The sequence below is a fragment of the Scophthalmus maximus genome, chromosome 5 (assembly GCF_022379125.1).
Source record: "Scophthalmus maximus strain ysfricsl-2021 chromosome 5, ASM2237912v1, whole genome shotgun sequence".
In the NCBI taxonomy this organism is placed as follows: domain Eukaryota; kingdom Metazoa; phylum Chordata; class Actinopteri; order Pleuronectiformes; family Scophthalmidae; genus Scophthalmus; species Scophthalmus maximus.
This window is the reverse complement of record NC_061519.1, coordinates 2,795,001-2,805,877: the sequence shown is the minus strand read 5'-3', so window position 1 is coordinate 2,805,877 and position 10,877 is coordinate 2,795,001.

The following is a 10,877-nucleotide window of genomic DNA, read 5'->3' as shown; positions in this document are numbered from 1 at the left end:
GAAAAATTCAAACCTTTCTCAAGTTGCCCAAGGTCTACCTAGATAGCCCTATCGTCAAAAACCATGCCTTTGCTCCGGTTTTAAATGATCCAACTTTTTATGCCTGGAAAGATAAAAATATAGTCACAATTGGTGACCTATATATTGGATGAAAATTTGCATCTTTTCACCAACTGCGACAGTCTCATTCCCTACCAGCATCAGATTTTTTCCGATACCTCCAAATAAGAAATTATGTTAGAGCTCATCTCCTGGGCTACGAAAACAAACCTATAAACACAATACTCACATGCCTTATTCGTCACAACACTAACAGTAAGGGTCAATCTCGTTTCTATACTCACTTTTTCTAGCCCATGTAAGCCTATCTTATACTAAAATAAAGAAGGCTTGGGAAGAAGAATAGGGAGCCGAAATCACAGATGATAGTGCAATTCTTGCAATGATATCCAAAAGTTCCATAAACGCCAGACATCAGCTTATAAAATTCAAGATTGTGCACAGGCTCCACTTTACAAAATCGAGACTCCATACTATATACCATAACGTCTCCCCCCTGTGCGATAAGTGTAAACAGGACACAGGTACACTACTCCACCAGCTGTGGCTTTGCCTTAAGCTCCACGCCTTCTGGTCACTAATATTTGACTACATCTCAAAGGCTTATGACAAACCTATTAGACCAGATCATTTTCTCGCCTCGTTCGGCCTATCGGTGACTTCCACACTGGATAACCACATTGTCCAGGCCATCTCACTTTGTACATTGCTAGTGAAACGCCTCATTTTACAACAATGGAAATCTGAATCTACTGTATCCCCACATTCCACCAATGGTTGAGAGAACTGGGCAATGTAATCCACATGGAAGGCCTTCGATATAAGCTTGCCAATCAAGAGAAGATTTTTCTAAAAGTATGGAAACCACTTCTTGACAAATGGTCGATAACCCAGCAGTCGTGAGTTGATTTACACACCTCATGTGCCTGACTAGTCATATCAAGTTCTATGGCGTATCACCACTTTTTCTCTTTTTCCTGAATCACTGTTGTTGCAATGTTAGTACAACTTTTTTAATTCTTTTTTTTAAACTCTTTTCTGCCCTTCTCTCTCAAGCTCAGTATAACATCCATTAGTTTTGGGTGTATGTATGTGCATGTCTATCTACACTGCGTGTGTATGTCGCTATGTAAGTCTACGAGTATACATATATGTGGATGTAAGTATTTATACGTCTATATATTATGTGTGTGTCAGCTTGTGTATGTATGTGAGTATGTGGCTATGCATGCATATATGGGTACATCTAAAGGGGAGGGGGTCTTCCCGTTACAATTTAACTACTCATTTTTGGTTTCGGTTGCTGCCTGTTTCTTTACTGGTTCTGTGATGGTTTGCTTGCTTATCTGGACATTTCTTGTATTACCACTTTGTAGTCCACAGGGTGCTTCTGCAGCGTTTATTGTGCTTGTCCTGGAAAAACTCAATAAAGAGATTTGAAAAGAGGGAAATGATGGTGTGTTGTTGAAGTAGCCTTCCCTTCGTACCAGTGAACATCATCACTTAACTACACAGGCGATTGAGAGTACCAACTGGAGAAATTAGAGATATGGAAAAAACACACCTCTCAATGGAACCAACCCCCATCTCTCTCAGAGGTCAAGTATTTTCAGCTGCTTGTCGCATTTACATTAACCCTACTCCGCTCCAGTTCCTGCTTTGTACCAAGCGGCCTTGTGAAATGCCAAGGGTGCTCTGAAATCAAAACAAAAACAAAGGTACAAGGTATTGGGTACTATCCATTTAAATCAATAAGTATATTTTTATCATAGTTAAATAGTATAGTTAGGATTAAGTGTCAGAGGTTTGAAGGAGCAGGACCCAAATGGGGATAAGAAGGACAAAAGACTATTTAATAACTGACTTAAAAACAGACTTAAACAAAATCCAACCCTCCAAACCTCAAATCCAAAACTCACAAAATATACTACAATGACATAATAGAATTCCAGAATTTCAGTCATGGCTTTTGGTTTTGGTGTGCCACCCCGAGATTTTCAGTCGTCCCATCTGGACCCCCCTGTGAAAAATTCATGGGGGCGCCACTGAGGCGAACAGGAGTTCTGCAGTGTAATGGCTTTGCTGGGTGCGTGTTACTGAAATGAGGAGGCTGCGTTCAATTTCCCTTGATGATGTCTTCAGACTATTCTCGGTGGGCCCGGAGACGCGGAGGCCATCAGAGGCCTGAAGTACTGCTCTGGTGTACATGCCCAGGAAGCCTCTCTCGCAGAAGACGAAATGAGGAGCCGTCTTCTTAATCCACTCGTGCTTTTGACCCTCAGACATCTGTTCACACAAACAGCAGAGTCTTTCAGCTGACAGTCAGCCACCAGGCGTCGCCGGGCCATCGCTGCTCGTCCTTGTGGCGCTTCAGCCGATTGAGCGCGTCACGCATGGCCGATCAAATGCATTCAGGTGGAACGAAATCCACAGCGTAGGCAGTCGTGACAGAGAGCGGTTTCTGAACAGATGTGTGAACATCCCTGCCTTTCCTCTCCATAATCCACGAGCGAAAAAGCACAGGCCGATGACACAAGTGCAACACGGAGCAAAGGAAAACACGCTGTCCCGACAGCAACTCGTCATGGTCATATTCTGAGCAGAACGTGGTCGCGGAAGCGGACACACAGTGGCTAGTTTGTTCACTTAATTTCCTCTTCATCTGCATTGTTTCACAAAGTGAATTTTGGGTGAGTTTTTCTCAGTAATCGCTCAGTTACTGGCAATAATACACAACCCCTGCAGATATAATCGCAGAGATTTTTACTCCTGAACATAACAATTATACTATACCGGTATTGCCATGCTAATAATCAAGGAAGCACTTGGTGAACAGTTAGATCATTGTAGAAGGAGAAATAGTGCGGAGTGTGGTGAGGTTGATGATGATGATGATGATGATGGTGGTGTTTAGTGGATGTGAGGGATCCATCCCCAAAATCTGCAAAGTGAGGTATTTGCTCCGCTCAATCCAGAAAGGACGGTGAATATGTGTCCGCATTTCTCTCTAATGAGAGAACACTGACAATAATTTTAAAGCGGTGAGCCACAAGAGAGAATGAGCTTGACTATGTGTGTGTGTGTGTGTGTGTGTGTGCGTGTCTGTTTGTGTGTGTTTTGGGGGAACCAGTGGCGCATCATAGATTGGAAAAACGGGGCCCGTGTAGTGCACAGATTCAAATATCAGGTTCTCTTTCACGCAAGATGTTGCTCATTGTCGCCCAAGTCTTGAGAGAGAATAGTGGAGAGGCAAAGAGAGAGAAAGAGGAGAGTACGAGAGTCAGGCTGTCGGTAGAATATCATTCATCAAGAATGCAGAGATGGATGTCAAAAAAGTTTTAATAGCTTTTCTTTTTTTTTTGCATCACGCTGACAAAACCAGTAGAGAAAAGGCACTGATGGAAACTGGATGTGTGACAGACAGAGATAGTAGTGACACACACACACACACACACACACACACACACACACACACACACACAGTGTTGTCATGATTCCGTGTTTTGTACTTCCTGTTTTATTTTGAATTATTTTTTGTACTTCCTGTTTCCCTGTCTCGTGTCTGTTCACTTTGTTTTTCCTGTGTCTCCTGCCCCTGTGATTGTCTGCACCTGTTCCTAATGTGTCTCACCTGTGTTCAATTTGCCCCGCCCACCGTGTGTGTATTTAGTGTCTATGCTTCCCGTTGTCTGTGTCAGATCGTCTGTTGTTTTTCCCCCAGTCTGTCCTGAGTCGTCTGTTCCTGTAGTCTTCCCCGGTCTGTTTCTGCTGTTTACCCCGAGTCTGTTCATTGTGATTTTTCCCCTGGCTCCAGTTTTCCTTTTTGCTACGTAGTTTGGACACCCTCGTTTGGATTTTTGAGTTTTTGAGAAATGTCACGAATGACGTGACAATTCCTGAAGACTTACTCTAACCTTAACCATAACTACTATTCACTGGAACCCCTAACCTAACCCTAACATAACCTTAAAAACATCACTTCTGATATACCGTGTGGACAGATGTAGGTCCACGCAACATGAGTAATACGCAGACCATACCCATGCACTCACACACACACACACACACGGCGGGTCCATTACTGGAGTGTGCTGTCAGCATCAGTACCGCAGTTATTCATCAGAGCCCCTCCGCTCTATCGTCTCTCTGTCCTCGGCCCTCCCTCAAACACTTCCGCACGCAGGACGGTGCCGAAAGTGGCCTGATGACGATCGCAATGAGATGAACGACCATGATTCCGGTTGCTTTGAAATAATCCAATGAGATTAGAAGGCAAAGAGCAAATTGGAGTTGGAATGATGGAAGATGAAACTGCCAGTAAAGGGGTTTTGCATGTGGTGTTTTTTCTCTTTATATTGAAATTCCCAATATCTCTGACTGGGCACGTTTTTTGTTGTTGCTTTTTTTGTGACCTGGTTGCTCGTATTTATGATCTAAATTGTATGACATGAATGCAACATGTTGCTGTTATACCATCACCATCTTCCCCATTCCTTGCACAAAGGCAGTTTTGGTACTCAACATCCATTTCAAGCGAATTCGATGTAGCTACTTGTTAATTAAGATAATGTTAAATTCCACGAGTCGGGTCTCCACCATGTTTCCAAATTACAATAAAACTAGGAGCCTCAAAAATGGATGTTGACCACATATATAATGCTAACATGTCTTGCAGAGGTATGCATCCTCACCAGCTGATGATGTATAAATAAACTGTTGCAGTGTTAGTCCTTATAGTATAATAAGGAAAATGTGATATCAGGTGTTTTTGGTTCATTCTAGCATAACTTAACCTAGTAGTGTCTTACATTATTGGACAAGCAGGAGAAAGCGTTATTCATATAGAATTTTATTCTTTTTTCAAACACTATGATGGACTCTTAATGCCAAAACAGAAAAGGCTTTTAGAACGATAACTAACCAATGGGTTTGGTAGTTTGTGATAGAAATGCACCGTTCAATAAATTTCTTCACTTTGGTATTTTTTTATTGCTGTAATTTGTATCCGTGGTTTCAGGTGGGAGTAAAAAAAATAATTCCTCTGCCTCGCCAAGTTTAGGTTCCTAAGCTATGACTGAAAAATCACCCAGATTTGAGAATAACGGTATTTAGGGGATTCCATGAGTGAGGGTTGTCCGTACTGGCGTCCCCTGCCAAAGTGAGTTTGATTTTACAAAAATGGAATTCACAAAGCCTTTCCATTCAGAGCCTGAATCAGGAAGAATGGTTTATTAACAGACGTCCCTCATCACTGCTAGTGTCCCCCGATACATGGCAAACAGTTCCACAATTTGATAGGAAACGATCATGTGCAACAATATCATTAGGGACTAATCTGATTAGATGATTCCATGGGGCCTAATCTGCATTTAATTGGAAACGTTTTTCGGTGAAATCATTTGGAGAATGTATAAATAAAACCACATATCTCAGTTGGCTAGAATATGAAGATTGAATGGTCACCGTGAGTTGGCTGTAATGTCATGTGGCGATGTGAAAAGGCTCTGAAAGTGACTTTAACTCTGCTACAAACACACACACACGTTTACACTGTCACACGCTACAGTATCTCCTTCCTGTTAGGTAAAACAGGGGCTTGCACCCTCAGCACTGGGCACCTGTACATGTCCTTGTACTATAGGAAGAGAGAGACACACGGATGCTAAGAAAAGACGCTGACGTCAGAACAGCGGACATCTACCTCACTCTCTCTCTCCCCGTATCTCCTCCTTTCCTTTGCTTCTCCCCCTCCTCGTGAGGAGGACAGACTTCCTACCTGATGCCAACACTCCAATCTGGACCACTTAAGGAAATAAGCCGCAGCCACGTTTCAACTGCTCTTTGCTGCCACCATCCCACGATGCAACCTCGCCCGAGACGCAGCTGGGGCATTGTTCTGTTGGGGATGTCCACCACGGCAGTCGCAAAATCAGCAATGTTTATCTACAGCAAAACACGTCACTGTTTGTACTCATCCAATTACTTTTTGAGTCAGAAAGACTAATCGTAGGGGCGTAAAAAACTGGTACAGTACTTTCGTGTGCCTGCTCCTGGGCTCTGGGTCTCTACTAATGCCTCCGAAGTTCTGACTCATGACTCTTTGTGTCATCTCTTTATGTGCTGGAATGTCCAGGCCCTAGATTTGCCGCACGGTAATTGAAATAGACAACTTAAGAATTTTAACAACATATACACACAAAGTTGAAAAAAAATGAAGGTCAGGTTATTTGGCCACAAGGCGACTTCAATCGGACCAGCAAAAACTAGTTCACACTTTAGGGCTCATGGAGTTCAGGGGCATATAAAGAACATAGCGAGTATAGAGCGCAACAGTGACCGCCTACTTTTTGCATGGCTCCAGTTCTTGGAAGTGCATTTCCCATTCATTTACTCTTTTCATTCATTCATCGTCTACCGCTTTATCCATTTAAGGGTCGCGGGGGGTCGCTGGAGCCAATCCCAGCTAACATTGGGCGAGAGGCGGGGTACACCCTGGACAGGTCGCCAGCCTATCGCAGGGCCACATACAGACACGGACAATCATTCACTCTCACATTCACACCTACGGTCAATTTAGAGTCTCCAATGAACCTAACCCCATTCTGCATGTCTTTGGTGTGTGGGAAGAAGCCGGAGAACCCGGAGAGAACCCACGCATACACGGGGAGAACATGCAAACTCCACACAGAAAGGCCCTGGTTGAACCGGGATTCGAACCCAGAACCTTCTTGCTGTGAGGCGAAGGTGCTAACCACTACACCACCGTGCAGCCCATTTACTCTTTTGACTTTTCATAAATTACATAATTATTTTAGGAACGAAGAATGCGTTTCCAACGACTTCCAAGAGACCGTTTGATTTGCATATTCTTGAATTTAACCTTCATCAACATCATTGTAGTTTTTATTGTTGAGAAGAGTCTTGGAATGTATTGCAGCTTGTGTTTTGTGTGCGCATAGTCGGAAAGTCGGGGTTGGTGGATCTCCTCCGGCATTCCGACTCAGCTGGGGCGTTCCAGTTGCAGCCTCCTACTCGGAGGTCTGTAATTTCCAGTTCTGAGGGACAATGGAACGCAGCATCACTAGCCGACATGAGGTTATCGGGTGTAGTAAACGTTTCAATGGTAACAGCGAGCTCCCCCAATCAGTGACGCCAATGTTACACCTTAGGAATGTGGGTAGTGTAGTAATTCTCAATGACATTGCGAATAAAATATGTTTTTTCTTAAAACAAGGTTGATACCATACAGACCTGTGGCTTCTACAGGTGCATGTACTATCCTTTCACAACCTTGTAGCCTGTGGTAAGTCTACTTTGGATGGTTTACGACATTATGGCTAATAATCCAAGTATTAATGGAGAATATGAATGGGATCTTCACTTATGGAACCTCACTGTTGAGCTCTATTCACCCTTGTGAGACAATCCTCCTGAGAAACAGCTGCATCCTCCAGCAAGACAGTGACCTACCTATCTGTTCCTTGGAAAGTAGGCTGCTTTAGTCCGTAACTGACCCAGTTTCATATTGTTACTAAGATCTTAAACACCAGTATGGTTTTCATCGGTTGTGTTATCGGTAACACACACAGGACCAATCAGTTACAGAATGGGAGCAAGACTTTTTAGACTTTAGACATGAAGCAAAAAAATACAAAAAATACAAAACCAATATGCAGTCTCTCCTTTTAGCTTTGATTTGGTCTCCACCAACTTTTGAGGGAACTATCAGGCTCTTCAGCTGCTACGTGCTCCACTATGTTCACCAGCTAGAAGCTAACTCTGCCGGCATGTACCATGCAGTTACTTCTTGGTTAGAATTTGAGGGAAAAGATGGAATCTAATTGCAGAACACATGAGCGGAGTCGGGAGTGAGTTTTAAAGATATAACATCCAAAAGAGTAACAGAATGAATGAATCGGATATTAGGAACGTACACCGAGTCGCCGACAGGCTTGAGATGATTTTGAGTCCTGGAGATCAAAAACAGGAAGCTGAACTGTACCAACAGAGAACAGGGCTGGCTGGGCTAGGCAGTTTAATGGAATGGCTGCAAGAGTATCTCAGGTGCGGGTATAAACAACAAAAGGTAGATTCAGGCACAGAGGGGCATGGTCACAAAATAATGTTTTTGAAGCAAGCAAGCAGAGGTTGATCGAAGTGAGTCTACAGCAAGGTGAGCGACTGTTGTTGGAAGGCAGAAAGATGCTTAAATGTTCCAAAGAGTTGTAAAATCTACGTGGGTATATCGCTATGACAACAAATCTTGATCACACACAACATTATTTGTTAACTTTGTTAATCTAAAAAGAAAATATTGTTGAATGCAGCTTTCACGTTTAAATTGAATGAACTCGAAAGACATATTGTTTATCAGTCTAACAACCAATCAGAAACTACTAAGGAAGGACATCAGTGGGCAGTGTTGGGACGGACAACATGCCTTTGTTTTTCATGAGAACTGGCTAAAATATAATCCTCGTTACATTGTCAAATTGAGAGTTACATTTGACGCTGCATCGCCCCAACTGAGATTGTCTTCTGTCGTTGTCTGTTTCTCCCTGCAGAAGAAACATCTCCGACATTAATGCCACTTCTTGGCGCTTGCGTCAATCACCTTGATAAGCTGTTAGCAGGCCATATGGCATGCGCGCTATTATTATTGTCATAGCCCTTGAGTTGAACTGAGTTCAATCAATTATTTAGCAGTAAACTCACTTTAAGTCACGCCAGGCAACAGGAAGAACTCTCATCAGTACACTGAAAGGCCTGATTCCTATTGCTCCTTACACAACGTACTGAGGGACTTACAGGGTGGAAAGTCTGCTCGCCTCACAGCAACATATACAGTGAATGGATGAGAGAGGTGAAACACCTCAGTCCTGTGACATTTGCTTGGACACTGAATTGCAGCACCGAGGAGAAAAGGGCCAAATATTCATGAGCGAAAGGAAATCTGATGATGTCAGCAGCTCTGTGGCGATGCTTCTTCTTCCCCTTTTTTTCTCAGATGGCAACATTGCTGTGTGTGTGTGTGTGTGTGTGTGTGTGTGTGTGAGAGAGATAGAGAGAGAGAGTGGGAGTGTATGTGACATTGCAGAGGTTGATGGGTTGAACGGGTTCAGTTTGGTACCTGGGAAACTTGAGTAAGGTAATGGGCTGAAACTCTTCCTAATATCGATGTATCACACTCGACGCGTTTCTTTTACCTGCCCCCCCAAACCTTCAACCACATCTCCTCACTTAAATTCCCTGCGCAGAGCTGACAGGCCCTGTCCTTTCTATCCCCCATCTACACTCCTCCATTATTCACATTTGCTTCCAGTCATTCTTTCTCCGTCGGGTTCCGAGCGACAATTTCTCACCTCATTTCGCCCACAATCCTCCTTCATCTTCATTTGCGTGACGCATCCATAAATGTTCTTCTGTCCACCACACACACAGACACACACACACACACACACACATTAATTAAACAATTCCAGGGGCAGTTTGGGGGGTAAGCAGCGAGAGCTGGCGACAGAAAAGGGGGAGCGAGAGTGCCACTTCAAAGCGGCTCCAGCCCGGTTTGTTCCCCTGCAGCTTGAGATGGATTAAGGCCACTTCAGGCCTGTTTGTAGCCCATCAGTTCCCCACACAGCATGATAAAAGCTCTTGAGGCCAAAACGCTTCCTTCAAGCCCTCCAAACTCGCAGCGCCCAGTGGAAAACAACCCATCAAGTGCAATGAGTGGTCACCATAGACTCACACTGAGTGCTGCAATTGTATCACGATCAGGGATATTAGAGACGTAAAGAGATTCGCCACACCAGTGCCAAGTATCGTTCTTTAGTTGTAGCTTGAGCTGTTTATTTAGATGAGACTTTCATGGCTGTGTTCACACTGGATAATTAGTTAAGGCACTTATTGTTGATATGTGACATTTGGTAACTCATTGTACTACTGCACTATTTCCACTGTTAATATTTCATGTAAATTCTTTAAATTTATTAATCTTATTCTCTATATTTTTTGCAATTCGTATATTTTGTTTATTTGTGTAGATATTGTATATATTTATCTGTCTATCTGTCTGTCTGTCTGTCTGTCTGTCTCTCTGTCTGTCTGTCTGTCTAAGCAAAAAAGCTGAAACACAAAACTGATCATCTGAATGAGTAACCTTTTTTTTTCAAAGTTTCAAGGTATAAAAAAAAATCGAACATCTAATGACATTGTTACGGTTCTGCTTTACATCAGATATGGCACTTGTTTGCCACCGATGAAAGTTCTAAAGTTCCCAAGGTTTTGTTTTTTTGTACAGAGCTCGATTTTTCTTTTTACACAAATCTGATTATTAGGTAATATTTGCTTCCTTTGATTTAAGTGAAAAAATTTATATTTCAAACATGTTTTGTATTATTGTCACCTTACTCCCTGAATTTATATATATATATGTTAAAATTCTAAAAATGATTACTTGAAGCTGTTCGTTGCCTATTTGACAAATGTTTATGTACTCTATCGATTAATCTGCTTAAATTAAATAATGTAATGTTCCTATTACATCACGCTGGGTGTGATGTACCGTTTGTGCAGAGGTCACACAACAATCTTCCTCACCTCTTCAGGCCCACATCGAATCTGAGCACGCTGTCTCATCATTGCACCAAATGTATTCACCTCTGTGGGAAACGCTCTCATAAATCTCTCTGCATCGCGGTCCATGAAAATAACAGACGAGTCCATGAACAGGTGAGAGGCCACAGTCCTGTTCTGGGCCTGTTGAATCCAGAGGTCGCAGGAGGAGAGTTTGCTCATTGGAGCCCAAGTTGAGCGCTAAA